Raw genomic sequence first — 12,406 nt, 5'->3', positions numbered from 1 at the left:
CTTTCTTTTGCAACATCCTGATCCAAGCAATGAAGAAGCTGGAGGCTGACACAGCAGTTAGTTACCTTCATTTAGGGTAGTACATAACTAGGTGCATTGCAGATTGCAACATCCTCTCAAACAATGTGGATCCAAAGGCAGAGATTTTAATGCAGACCTGTTACCCTCTACCTGCATTGTCCTTGTTAGTGTCAAACAGTAGCTCCTGAATTAGCTATCTCTGGGGAGCTTAGAGCAATTCATCTTAAAACAAAAGCCTGATATTGTGCTTATTCTACCTTCCTGCCATACTGCTGGATTCTGGGATAACACGGTTGTCCTGATATTTAAAGTCAATTTTGGATGCAACACACTCATCATTTTGTCTAAATAAGGATTTTCACAGATCTGAAAAGAGGCATTCAAAATCTTTATCAGGTATACTTGCTTGTCTGACCTGTATCTTGGATACTTAGTTACATACCTTGTAAATATGTATGCTGATACCTTTGCAGTCTTGGTCCAATGATGATATTCCTTGGTTTTAGTGGATGGAGCCTGTTGTGAAATACAGCACACAGTGTGGCAGAAGAAATTCTCTCCTCTGATGGAAGGAAATGGTACAGAAAAACAGGTGGTTACAACTGCATTAGCAAAAGTGACACGTTAAACTTTAAAAACCTTTCCATCACTAACCATTTACAGTACTGACAACTGAGAGTTCTTGCATAGAACATGCAGCTACCTTTGCAACAGACTTCTGCCACAACACAGATATAGACAAAACCAAGCTTTTCATCTTGATCACTAGCGGACTCTAGTTCTAACACCGAGACAGTGCTGATCTCCGCATAGGGAACAAAGGATTTTTGTGGTTTATTTGTGGCTGGATTTTTGGTGTTGGGTGTTGTTTGGTCGGTTTGGTTTTGTGTTTTTTTGTTTGTTTGTTTGTTTCCTTGCTTGGTTTGGTTGTTTTTTTTTTCTTTTTTAAATGAAATTGTATCAGGACAAAGCAAAGTTATCTAGATATGCAGAAAAAGTGCTTGGTGAACGTTCTGCTTTCTCCCATTCATGATAATCAGCAAAGTTTTCTGGGTAGTGATTTGCTGAGTGACAATCAACAGACAACATTGGTCATGTTCAGTTAAGTGGTCCACACAGAACTTAGCAGTCTATAGAGGCTCATGCTGCCTGTTGGATTTGGGATTTATACTTTACACTAGTGTTACACCAACATTCATTGGCAACTCTTGTCTATACAAGGAATGAAGAGCAGTAGTCCCTGTTGCTGGTTCTAGATCCTCTGGGAGGACTTTGGGAACATAGCTGTTGACGTCTGTGGGAGCAGGATCATGCCCTATGACCTTACCAAGTTTCCTATGCTCCTTGTTCTCGCCTCATTTAAAAGCCACTTACAAAACTTTATTCAGACTTTCCAAATAATTTTGCTTTTGAATATAACCAGGCATGGGAAAATTTCTCTTCATAATGGGAAGTTTTGGAAAGTTGTATTTGTGCAGGAAAAAAAAAAAGTACAAGGTGGTATAATGCAAGCTGTTACAAACCTTCACTCTAGCCTTTCTGTTAGCAACTGTTGCAATGACAAAAACAAAGCCAGAGAACTATAGGAAAGGGATACTTGCAGGTATGAAGGAGGAGTATCAGAAGGAAGTCATTTATAGTTTTTGTGGGTTGGAATTTTTCTGTAGCAAACATGTTTGTTAGACTGTATGGGGTAACATTTTGACTGGGTGAGAGGAGCAGATGCATCATGCACAGTACACAGCTACCTGGGAATAAAAGGAATTGGAGTCAGTGACATGAGAGGTTTTTTCCATTGCTATGCATCTTGCTTGAATAGGCAGCAGTTAGCATGCTGGGTAACCTATAATACCATTGGTTAGACAGGAGGTAAAATTAAGGCCACGCATTTGATCTTCAAACACTAAGATGTTCAAGTTCTTATGGCTCAACACTGACTAATATAAATGGCCTTGGAGAAAACAGTATTTCATCTCCAGCTGGGGAATTTTGATGGCTATTTGAAGAGTCTTTTTCCCATTTTTTTTTTGCTTTTCTTTAGGGAGTAGGACCTTATCGTGCTGCAGTATTTATTTAACTCTTTTAAAGTGGCTTCTTGCAGTTTTCAGGTTTGCTTGAGATTTAAAAATGTTAAAGAAAACAGTGTAAAGCCTTTTATGCTCTTGTCAGCATGAGAAGAAAAGTCATTAGATTTAGAATTCTAAATTGGAAGATATATCAAGGAGAAAACAGGACACTATTCTAAAGAAAAAAGGATGCTTACATCTTCTTGGAAGGCCTGTGAAAAAAACTAAAAGCATTCCTCATACACAAATGCTTTAATACGCTATGAATGGATCTTTTAAAAGTTCATCTGAGTTGAATCCAGGCTTCAAATTCCAACCTGAGGTGACTTTGATTTCTTTGTAATTTACATTTAAACAAAAATCTTTTTATGTTCTCCTGATGTAACAAGAATGAAAGAAAAAGATTAAAAATATGCAGCTGCGAATGCTTTTGACCCTGAATCTCTTCAGCCCTGTTTTCAAAGAAAATCTAGCCAATGCTCTTATTCAAGTGGTGCAATCCACAATTTAGACAGTAACAGGAGCTCCAGCAATACTGTGTTTTTTATATATATCGCTGATTTTTTTGTCATTACCTTTTTCTTGCTAACTCAGACTTTCTTTTCCACCAGGACCAAGTAGAGTGAAGGGAACTGAAGTTATTATTCTGGCCCTGCAAGCTCTCTTTCACTAGTTTCCCACAATGGCTAGAAGCTCGCATATTGGCTTCATATCACAGCAACGCAAATGGCCCAGAAGCCCTCAAACTCACCCTGAGGCAGACAATGTTCCCTCTCCTGCTCCACCCAGCTGCAGTGGGGATGTGGTGTGAGGTGACAAGCCCAAATTCCAGCTCCCACATTTGCAATGAAGGCAGCATGACCCCACTCCTAAGCTATCAACATCGGCCCTGAGTTCTGCTCCGTATGTCCCATTAGAGCTTCTAACCTTCACCTTTCAAAATAATTAGCATAACACTTTGCCATGTTGAGGCAATGTGTAAAAAGGCAATCCTTTAAAGGTTAGAAACACCATGTTCATCATCTCAACATTTCGCTGATTGTTGCAGTCTAATCTCAGCCTGCGCACTTCTCTCCAGGAGTAAAGATATAGGATGGGATTTCCTTGCTGGAGGTGCTATGTCACCTGACTTTGATTGCCAAAGAGTCCTTATTGCTCCAGTCCTGTACTTCATCATAATGTCATAGCCAAAATAAAGTGCTCATAGATGAGAAAGGAGACGTGGTGCCTGAAGAAGATGATTTTTCTCAAGTCTTACTGTGCCTGCAGCTCCTCGTTAGCTACTAGGTCATATCCACCTGATGGAAGGACCTGACACAGACCTGATTTGATTCCTGACTTCAGATTTGATTTGAACTAGACTTTAACTTAAGCTAACACTATCGGTCTAACCCAAGTCTTTCACTGAATCTGTAGGAAACAGTTTGAACAATGCAAAGCTTCGGCTGCTGGCCAGAAACAGAAAACATGAAAGTAACATAATATTGCTTTGCTTCAGTTTCCTGCAGCAGTGACATGAATAGACGACTTTTCCCGTGGAAGAAGCCAACTAAAGCAATGAATCAGGAGTCTCTATAGAGCACATTCCCAGAGGAAACTGCAGACCAACATCAACTGGCCCTCTGGTTCAGACCAAAATGGAATGGTGATTTTGATGGGGTTATAGCTGGATTCAATTAAAAAGTTTTCTCTGTTATCTGAGCATAATATTGTCCCACATACCAAAAGGCCCACTGAATCCCACTAACCCTGAAACCTTCCTGGACAGTTTGCTCAATCAGGGGCAGGGCCTGGCAGTGGAAATGCAAGGGAATTTATTTAATTTCCTTTGCCAGTGTATTGCAACATAGAAAACTAAAAAAAATTAAAATAAAAAAAAATAAAAATACTCCCAATATTTCCCCTTTTATTTCAATGGATAATAACAGTTTTGAATTCTGATGATTGTTATCATAGGGCTTTGGGATATTTGTAGAAACGAATTTACTTGAAATCTAAGAATATGGTTTCTTTCTACCTGTCCTTTTATACCTTATTTCTTAAAAGCTTTAAAAGAACTTTGCTTTTGAAGTTCCTTTTGAATTTGCCTTGAAACAAATTTCACTTTCTTCTCCTACCACATGTATGGAAAAAACTTCCAGAATTTAACAGTTACTTTCTGTGGTCATTCTTGCATGTTTAACTCTGTTGGTTTTATGATGTTAACATTAAAATCAAAAGCTTTTATTTTTTAAATATATATTAATATAGGTGTTTTTAATTGCACTGAGGTAGAGCCTAAAAGCAAACAAGCTTTAGCTTGAAAAGAACCAAAACTTCTTTTACCTGCTATTTTGTGTGTAACAATAGCCAGTAGGAGATCCTTGATTAAGGAGCATTTGGAACTAGACATTACATTACGAGGGACTCTGTCATTGGAATCTCATCTCCAGAGTTTAAGTTGCAGCTCCCTGTGGGAATATACACCAGAAAAATGCACAGATCTGTGCTTTATTCTGTCACTGTCCACTGGGAAAGGTCTTCACTAATTTAAATTCTCTGGAGGATTCAGAGAATTGAAGGGAAAGCAATGTCCTTGGAGGGGTTTTCTCAGATGCATGGAGTAGCTACTTTATCATACCAGGAACTGCACTTACATTTGATAAGGTATTATTAGAGATGTCTTAGATATTAAATATCAGATACATTACAGGCAGTTTGTGCATAGACACTAATCTCCCACATCTCATCCTTCATGTTTTACACAGGCCTAGCTTTCCTCCCACCTGAACCCCTCACCTTAGGGAATATCCTAAGTCATTCAGAAGGAAGCCCTGGATTTGTGTACAAGATTAGCTATCTGCATGTACATCTGACCTGACTAATGGAGATACCGGGACATACCAATGATAAATTTCATGTGTCACTAGTGAGGTATCGTGGGGTTTTGTAACATCTATGATTCTATCTCCATTTTTTTCTAGAAAGCCATCACCTCATCTGTCACATACACGGATTTTGTCCCAGCTTCATGAAGACTGTGATATCGTTGTTTCTTTTAAACACAAGCCTTTTTTTAATAGAAAATGAAGGTGTTCTTGGATTACAAGCAAGATTGATTTTTTCTTAAAAATAAAGTACAAATTGAAGTGGAAATGTTTCAAAATATGAAAAGTTTCAAAAGTACTATTGAAGAAGCAGGGACAAAAAAAAACCCAACAAAGCAGTTATTTCTTTAAACCGTATATTACATAAAAGTTTTAAAACAAACTTTAATAAACAAAGAATTGATTCACAGTAGGGAAATGACTGCCTTTAAGGTGAAAGTTAATAGAATAAGGATTACTGTGATATTACTTCAATATGTAATAGCAATCCACGTTTATGGATGGACTAATTAAGGTACTGAAAGAAAATATCTGACATTCAATAGAAAATACGAAAGTAAATCAAGGGAAGTGTCTGAGAAAGGGATGATGAATAATCAACTTCTTTGAGGTTGACTCCAAATCCTTTTTATTTTGTCAGCATTACTATTATTATTTTTAGAGCTTCCCATTCAAACTGTGCTAAATCCATGCACAAAGTCTGAGAGGAAGTGCTACTGGCCCATATGAGGATGGAATGAACAAATACATGGAACTGCCATTATGGGGACCCTAGATAATTATAATTTATTTCTCTCTAAATGCTGGTGGGATTTTAGATGTTCACTACTTTGCAAACCACCTCTGGAAGAGCATTCTGGAGCATACACAATCACATACAAAACCTCTGCACATGCAGGTAACAGGCATGGTAACTGAGAGCAAAGCAGCCATATGAGGAGCTCTGAACAGTTTGTAAGTGTGAGGATGTTACCTGTCTGGGTAAGTGCAGTGAGGAAGAGCAGTTTGCATTCATTTATGTTGATGCAGTACATATACACAACACCAGACACGCTACCTCATTACATTGGTAAACTTATTACATTAGTGAACAGTTGTTGAACAAAGTGCATTGCCTAAGGCTAGACGTACAGAGAAATGTAAGTACCCAGGACCTCCAGAACGTTTCTGAGATGCTGCCTAACTCAGAGAGTTCTCATTCCTGTTTGTTCAGACTCAACAGAAATTCAGTTCTGTAGCTTCTCTAAAAGCTGAGCTGTTGAGATTCTCTAAACTCTCTAAATCCTAAATTCTCTAAAGCCGTTGAGATTTCTCTAAACGCTTCTCCAAATGCTGAGCTGTTGAATAGGATCAACAGAACCAGCCCATTCCCGTTCAGGCATCCTTCAGGGCCTAAGGGAAAATATCAGAGCAGGACTCCCACCAAGAGGTGGGCTCAAACCCATTAGAGCAGGCAGGGCGTAATGTTGAATCTGAGCCCAGGTGACTTTGCATTTCTGGATAAGGGTACAGCATGCAAACAGCTCTCACTTTTCACTGGATTCCACCTATGAGAAGAGACTGAGTTCAGACAATTCCCTTCAGGGATCTACACATGCTGAGTAGGGTGTGGGCTCCTTCTTAGCCACACATAGACATGAGAGCAGCTGGCAGATAACATCGAGTCTCCACTTGTCTGCTCAGTGTCTCTACCACTATTTTGGTGGCAATTGCCCAATAACGCTGTTGATTTCTAACTCATTTTTCCTAATACATTTTACAGACAATTACATGCCTAATTCAGAAAGTTAGGAACACAAGAGTAAGGCTAAACAAAAATAATTTATGGGGCTCTACCTACAGATCCTTGATTGGTTTTCCACCTGAAATGTTTTAGAGGTACCAGAAACGGCCCATCTGGGCTGGCTTTAGGGCAGGAGCTCTAGGGCTCATCCACAAACCCTGCCCAGCACTTCTCCATACTGATTCAGCACCAATCACTGGAGCCAAAAAAACTGTGCTTGACAAGATCCATCAGCTGGTCTTGTTAAGACAAGAGCCCTGCAGAAGACCTCTTCAGAGAGAGGTCAGATAGTGGCCTCAGACCAAGCTCTTTAATTACTGCACCTTAAAACTGCACTGTGCAACAGAACTTCATGTCCAAGAAAGTTCTCCATGTTGATTTGTCCTTAGAAAAAAGGACTTAATGAGAAAATCAAGTGTCCCTTCAGTGGAATTACATTTGAAAATGGAAGCACAGCAAGGCAATTTGCCTCAGTAACTAATTTCTGATGTCTGTAGCTTAGAAGCATCAATACTTTAGCAGCCACTGCTTTGGGTAATTGGAAATAAGGGTGATTCTTTCACAGAAGCTGATGTGAAGGCTGAATCAGCCTGGATTTCCACTCTGTGGGTTCATTGTCAGTGTGAAAGTGAAAAAGATTTGAGGAAGTATTCTCTACCCATGAATCAGAGGAAATAACACATTATTGAGTCCAGCCCAGGGGGAAAAAAAATAAATCTATTGCAAAAGTAAGGAGAGGTAGGGGAGTGCGTTTAATTTGAGTAAAGGCTGTTCAAAGTTTGTTTAGAAAAGAAAAGCTTAAACTGTTCTGGACTTTTCAACCATTAAAAGTTCATTAGCGTTGCCAAGGTAGCCTGAAAACTTAAGGGTGCACAGTGTCTTAATTTGGTTATGTCTGCACACTATTGGCAAGCTATGTTATCTCTTAGTGACTTGCTCCATTATCATTTATTACACACTGAGTGGAAAACATTACACAAGCTGGCAATGTGTGAAGCAGTGTGAGTCCCACAGTGTTGTTTTTCAGAGCATATATGAACTTTTCCCTCATATTTTAGTTCGTGGAAGTTCAAATCCTTATGCTTCCATATGATTTTGCTAGAGTGAGGCTGAAAAGGCTTGTGAATCACAGACTGTTTGTGTTAATCTTTCTTTCTTAAAGCATAGAGAATTGCCATACCAGAATAAGTCACTAATATTAAAATGGAGGTAATCAGCAACACAACTGCTAAGAAAACCACATTTCAGATCATCAGGTAATACATTCAAAGTAATATGAAACTGACACTGCTCTTACTATCCTGTCTTTTTTGAAGCAGCAGAGCAGAAGACTACACACTAGGCTAGGCAGCAGTTACTCTATTGCAACCCTGAATACCCCTAACAAGAGACAATTTTTCTTGCTAGTGGCAGCTTTCTTCCTTCAGACTATGGTTGTGACAATGTCAGTGCAGCTCCTGTACAGAGGGAGATCTGCAGACACTGACTTCAGGGTGCTCCCATTCTCCAAAGATCAAGGCTGTGTTGCTGGGTGTTTCAGTGGGCACTTGGGAGCAGCCTCACTGAGGAGTAATGGGAAACATCAGTACTGTGCCCTCTGCTCGCCTTTTCTGATATTTTATTATTCACCTCTACATTACATCATGATTTGCAGATCTGCAGTCTGGCCTGGGGGACTCTGTTTTAACAGCTTTGCAAGTTAATGAAATTTTGCACATTGACAGTTTCCATCTTTGGATCACTGATTTACCCAGAGGGAGGAGGCAGCCAGAGGTCAGTGTCCTCCACACCAGCTCTTCTTCAGGCACCATGTGCTTGAAGTCACATCACAAGAAAGGAGCTGTGCTGATTAACGTGGCCCTTACCACTAATGAAGTGACCCCCGCCCCAGTACAGGTGTCCCCATACCTATCAGGTGCTAGAGCAAAACTTACCCTCCCAAACAAATCTGCATGGTCCAGTCTCACTTAAGGATCAGAGGCCTTTTCTTACCATCCCAATGGATCCCTGGATTACGTTTTGCTGACATTTCACAGAAGACACCTCAGTTACCATTGACATTTCAAATGTAAAACAAATGGTGCTGCAAAACACTCTGAATAAATCACCCTTCAAATTCAAGTGACGTAAAATTGAACAAGTCATTGCTGAGGAATATGCTGCACTAAAAACTCTGCTCATTTTTTTATGAACATTATCTGCATGAATGTCTGTAGATATGTATTTAAAGTAAATATTATTTAATGATTGCACATTTATTTATAGAGCATTATCTTTTATATCTGCAATGAAGACGCAGTGTGTTTTCCCCTTAACTATATCATGTTCAAGAAAGATCCGAGAGCATGTAAGAGAACTTGCTTAATAGTCGCAGGTTTGACTCCAGCAATTTTTCAATCTGTCTCCATCTGAGTGTTTATAAAACATTAGTCACGGGAGGCTGCATTTTTGGACCTTACATTTTTCCAAATTTAAAACCACTTCAAATTAAGAAATCAAGAAACGAAAGTACTATTCCTTTAACACTTTCTTATTCCTATAATCCTTGTCATTTTGCTAGTTATCACGTAAGCAATATGCTAGCTATCACATAAGCAGTATCTCCACAGAAGCTGAGGCAAGAGAAACAAGCCAAAATGCTCCGCTAAACATAATGCAAGGATAGTGACTATCACCACCAGCAAACAGAGAAGATACTCTTTGTAAAGATATGCAACATCATAGATGGCTGCAGGGCTCTGATTTGGTGGGGGTGAGAGCAGACTCTGACGTACTGAATGCTGATAAAATGCAATGGGAGTGCTAAGAAAAAGTGATTTTCATACTGTATGATCTCCAGTACATCTTTGCAGGGGTTTAAAGCTCTTTGCAAAGCTCTTGAATCAGTGACCACAGCAGCAAATAGAGGCCTGGTCATTCCCAGGGCTACTGTGGAGAAAGAGCAGTCCAGCCTGGCTGATTGCTTCCATGTGGCCACATGTAAGTTGTCTCCAGTGAGTCTCGGCTGCTTTTCCCAACCCATCTCTCAGCAGCAGTCCTGTCTCCATGTACTACTGTCTGTACTCAGTTTCCCCAATTATTTTATCACATAATTTGTTTTCCCGGAACTAAGAAAGGAGATGAGCAAATCCTACAAGCTTTCCAGCCCTAACACCCCGTATTTCCCAGTCTTCCCCCCTAAAATATAAGAATGAAGAAATTTTTTTACAGTAAGGGTGGTGAAATGCTGGTACAGGTTGCCCAGAGAGGTGGTAGATGCCCTATCCCTGATAACATTCAAGGCCAGCCTGGTTGAGGCTCTGAGCAACCTTATCTAGTAAAAGATATCCCTTCTCATTGTGGGGGTTTGGACTGTAGGACCATTAAAGGTCTCTTTCAACCCAAACCTTTCCATGGTTATATGATATGCTCCTTCTATTATCATAAAGGCTAGATCCTCTGATTTAAATGAACATAGATTCCACATGCATTGCAGCATTACACTACACTAAAAGGGATGTAACATGAGCCAAGTTCCATGTGGCAATTACAAAGTTATGCTAAAGGGAAGGTGGCAATACCCAATACCCAGATTCACATCTATGTACTCAGTGTTACTCAAGTCTTGGAAAAGCAGGATTTACTTTTTTATTTTGTAAGGAGATGATTAACAAAATCACACTTTTTGCTGAAATTTTATATTGGATGCATCCTTGTAGCATTTTTAAAGAACAGCTCTTATTAAGCGAAAACATGAACGGACAAATGCCTTAATAATAGCTTGATTTGAAGCGTAAAGTGGGATGAAGTACTCAGCATGCCATCTTCTAATCAGGAATAAAGGTTTTAATGCAAGGCTTCCTGACAAACACAATTTTGTAGTGCTTATATAAATGGCTCTGTAGATGTGTGTATGTTTTCTTAATTTATTGAGTGGGTAAAGGAATGCGTTTCCTGGTGACAAAAAATAGGATCTGACTACAAATGCAGCAACAGCTACCTGCTCCTATGAAAAAAGTTAAATGATCACATCAGAAATCCCCTCTCAACCTCTCCCACATTTACAGGAATACCTAGCACCCTGGAAATCAGTTGTCCCACCAAAAATGCAGTTGAGGATCTGTTGCCTTGAATGTCATGTACAATAATATGTGCGTATACCGAGACAGCACTTCAACTTCTTGTACCCTAAAGTAACTTCCACTTACCTTGAACTCTTAGGGACAACTTGTGACTTGTGTAGACGATGCCAATTAGGTATAAAAAAATTGCCCTTCATTACATTCTATGTTCCATGCTAATTGAGCAACCAGTAAGGATGGAGAAAATGGGACAGATGTTGCACCCTAAAGTGTTTTCAAGCTCTATTTCCACTAAGTTGATCTAAATCCCTTCTAGAAATCCTGTCAGTTTTAACTGACTAATATTCTGGAAGACCCCTAAGGATGATAGCAGCAAGGTACATGCTATATGGTTGTCCATGAAAGTAACTCAAGAAAAACAGTAGGAGCTCCACAATGTTCCTCCTGGTTAATGATTAGTCAGTGGGAGAAGTCTGACTGCAGGATCTTTGATCCATGAACATATCTGTAGTAATTGGGGTCATGGTACTTCCTGAGGCTAGTGCATTGTAAAAGGCTAAAGTCAGTAATCCCTGAGTAATTGGGACTGTTACTGTGCAAACAACACACTTAAAAGCAATGGCATTGTATCAATTATGTGGGGTGAAATCTAGAGGTGAAAGGAGGAACAAATCAGAGATAGAAATAAAACTCAGGATAAACCAGTGCAGATAAAGCCAAAAATCCCGGATTTGGCAAGTTTAATGCTCACCAGTAACTTGAGCTCTGGAAGGAGCCCCTGGAAAGATCATTTCTCACACCCCAAGCCATGAAGTGAAGCCACATGGTAGCAATAGCACCATTTCTGCCAACAGGAGAGGAGAAAGAGTGCTGCTAACCCAAACCCCTCCTCATGGGGTGAAAGGCTGATTTTAGTGAAGAAGGAGGACAGCTTTTGGTCCCAGCTGCATCAAGCTAACACACTTTGTGAATAAAGTATCTTCCCCCTGAGTGCAGTGTTGAACTTCAACCACTCTAAAAGAGCAGTTGCATGAGGTGTAGGACACCACTGACTTACCTTCAGATGGCTGCTGGAGGACATGCTGCATACCAGAGCAAGGACACAGTACAGGCTTTGAAAATCAACCTCCAAAAGAACAAACGTGTCCCTAAGGATATATTATTATAAAGAAAGTAATCGTGCACTTCCATTAAGAAATTTAATCAAACCAGCCAGGCAATGCACTATCAATATGAAACAGCACACATTCCCATTCCCAGATCCTGTTTTCCTAAATTTTTGCAGAGAAAAAAAGGTACCAGAGCTACTTTGATAAATGACCAAATAAAGGAAACAAACTAAATGGAGTCACCTTTTTTCAAGGATTAATTATTAACTACAGTAAGGAGAAACTGCAGCTGCCAATGACTGTTTTATTCTCCCAAGTCCTATTCACAGTGAAGATGATATTTTATGGAAATTTCACTTGTATAATAATAGACACATGCTGCTTCCAATGCACTTTGGAAATAGTACAGTATTGGCTCAGGTATGGGCCAAACCATGCCCCCTCTGCCTTCTACATCTGATGGCCTTACATCACAGCTCAGATATAGCTGCATCTGAAA

At 39.7% G+C, this 12,406-nt stretch overlaps 1 long non-coding RNA gene across 2 annotated transcripts in view; it reads right to left on the bottom strand.

The window, feature by feature from the left end:
- Positions 1–12,156, bottom strand: part of LOC133222717 (uncharacterized) — a 33,763-nt gene extending 21,607 nt beyond the window's left edge. Inside the window, exons 1-2 of one of the 2 annotated variants that reach the window (XR_009728348.1) lie at positions 11,856–12,156; positions 464–583 (exon numbers count right to left, since the gene is read on the bottom strand). This is a non-coding gene — a long non-coding RNA (uncharacterized LOC133222717). The remainder of the gene's footprint in view (positions 1–463; positions 584–11,855) is intronic. The other variant, XR_009728347.1, reaches the window with a different exon arrangement.
- Between the last annotated feature and the right edge of the window lie 250 nt (positions 12,157–12,406).

This window comes from Neopsephotus bourkii, unplaced genomic scaffold (genome assembly GCF_033783945.1).
Source record: "Neopsephotus bourkii isolate Nb327-2 ecotype Australia unplaced genomic scaffold, CSIRO-AGI_Nbou_v1 NB_1615, whole genome shotgun sequence".
NCBI lineage: Eukaryota > Metazoa > Chordata > Aves > Psittaciformes > Psittacidae > Neopsephotus > Neopsephotus bourkii.
This window is presented reverse-complemented; position numbering and strand designations above follow the sequence as displayed.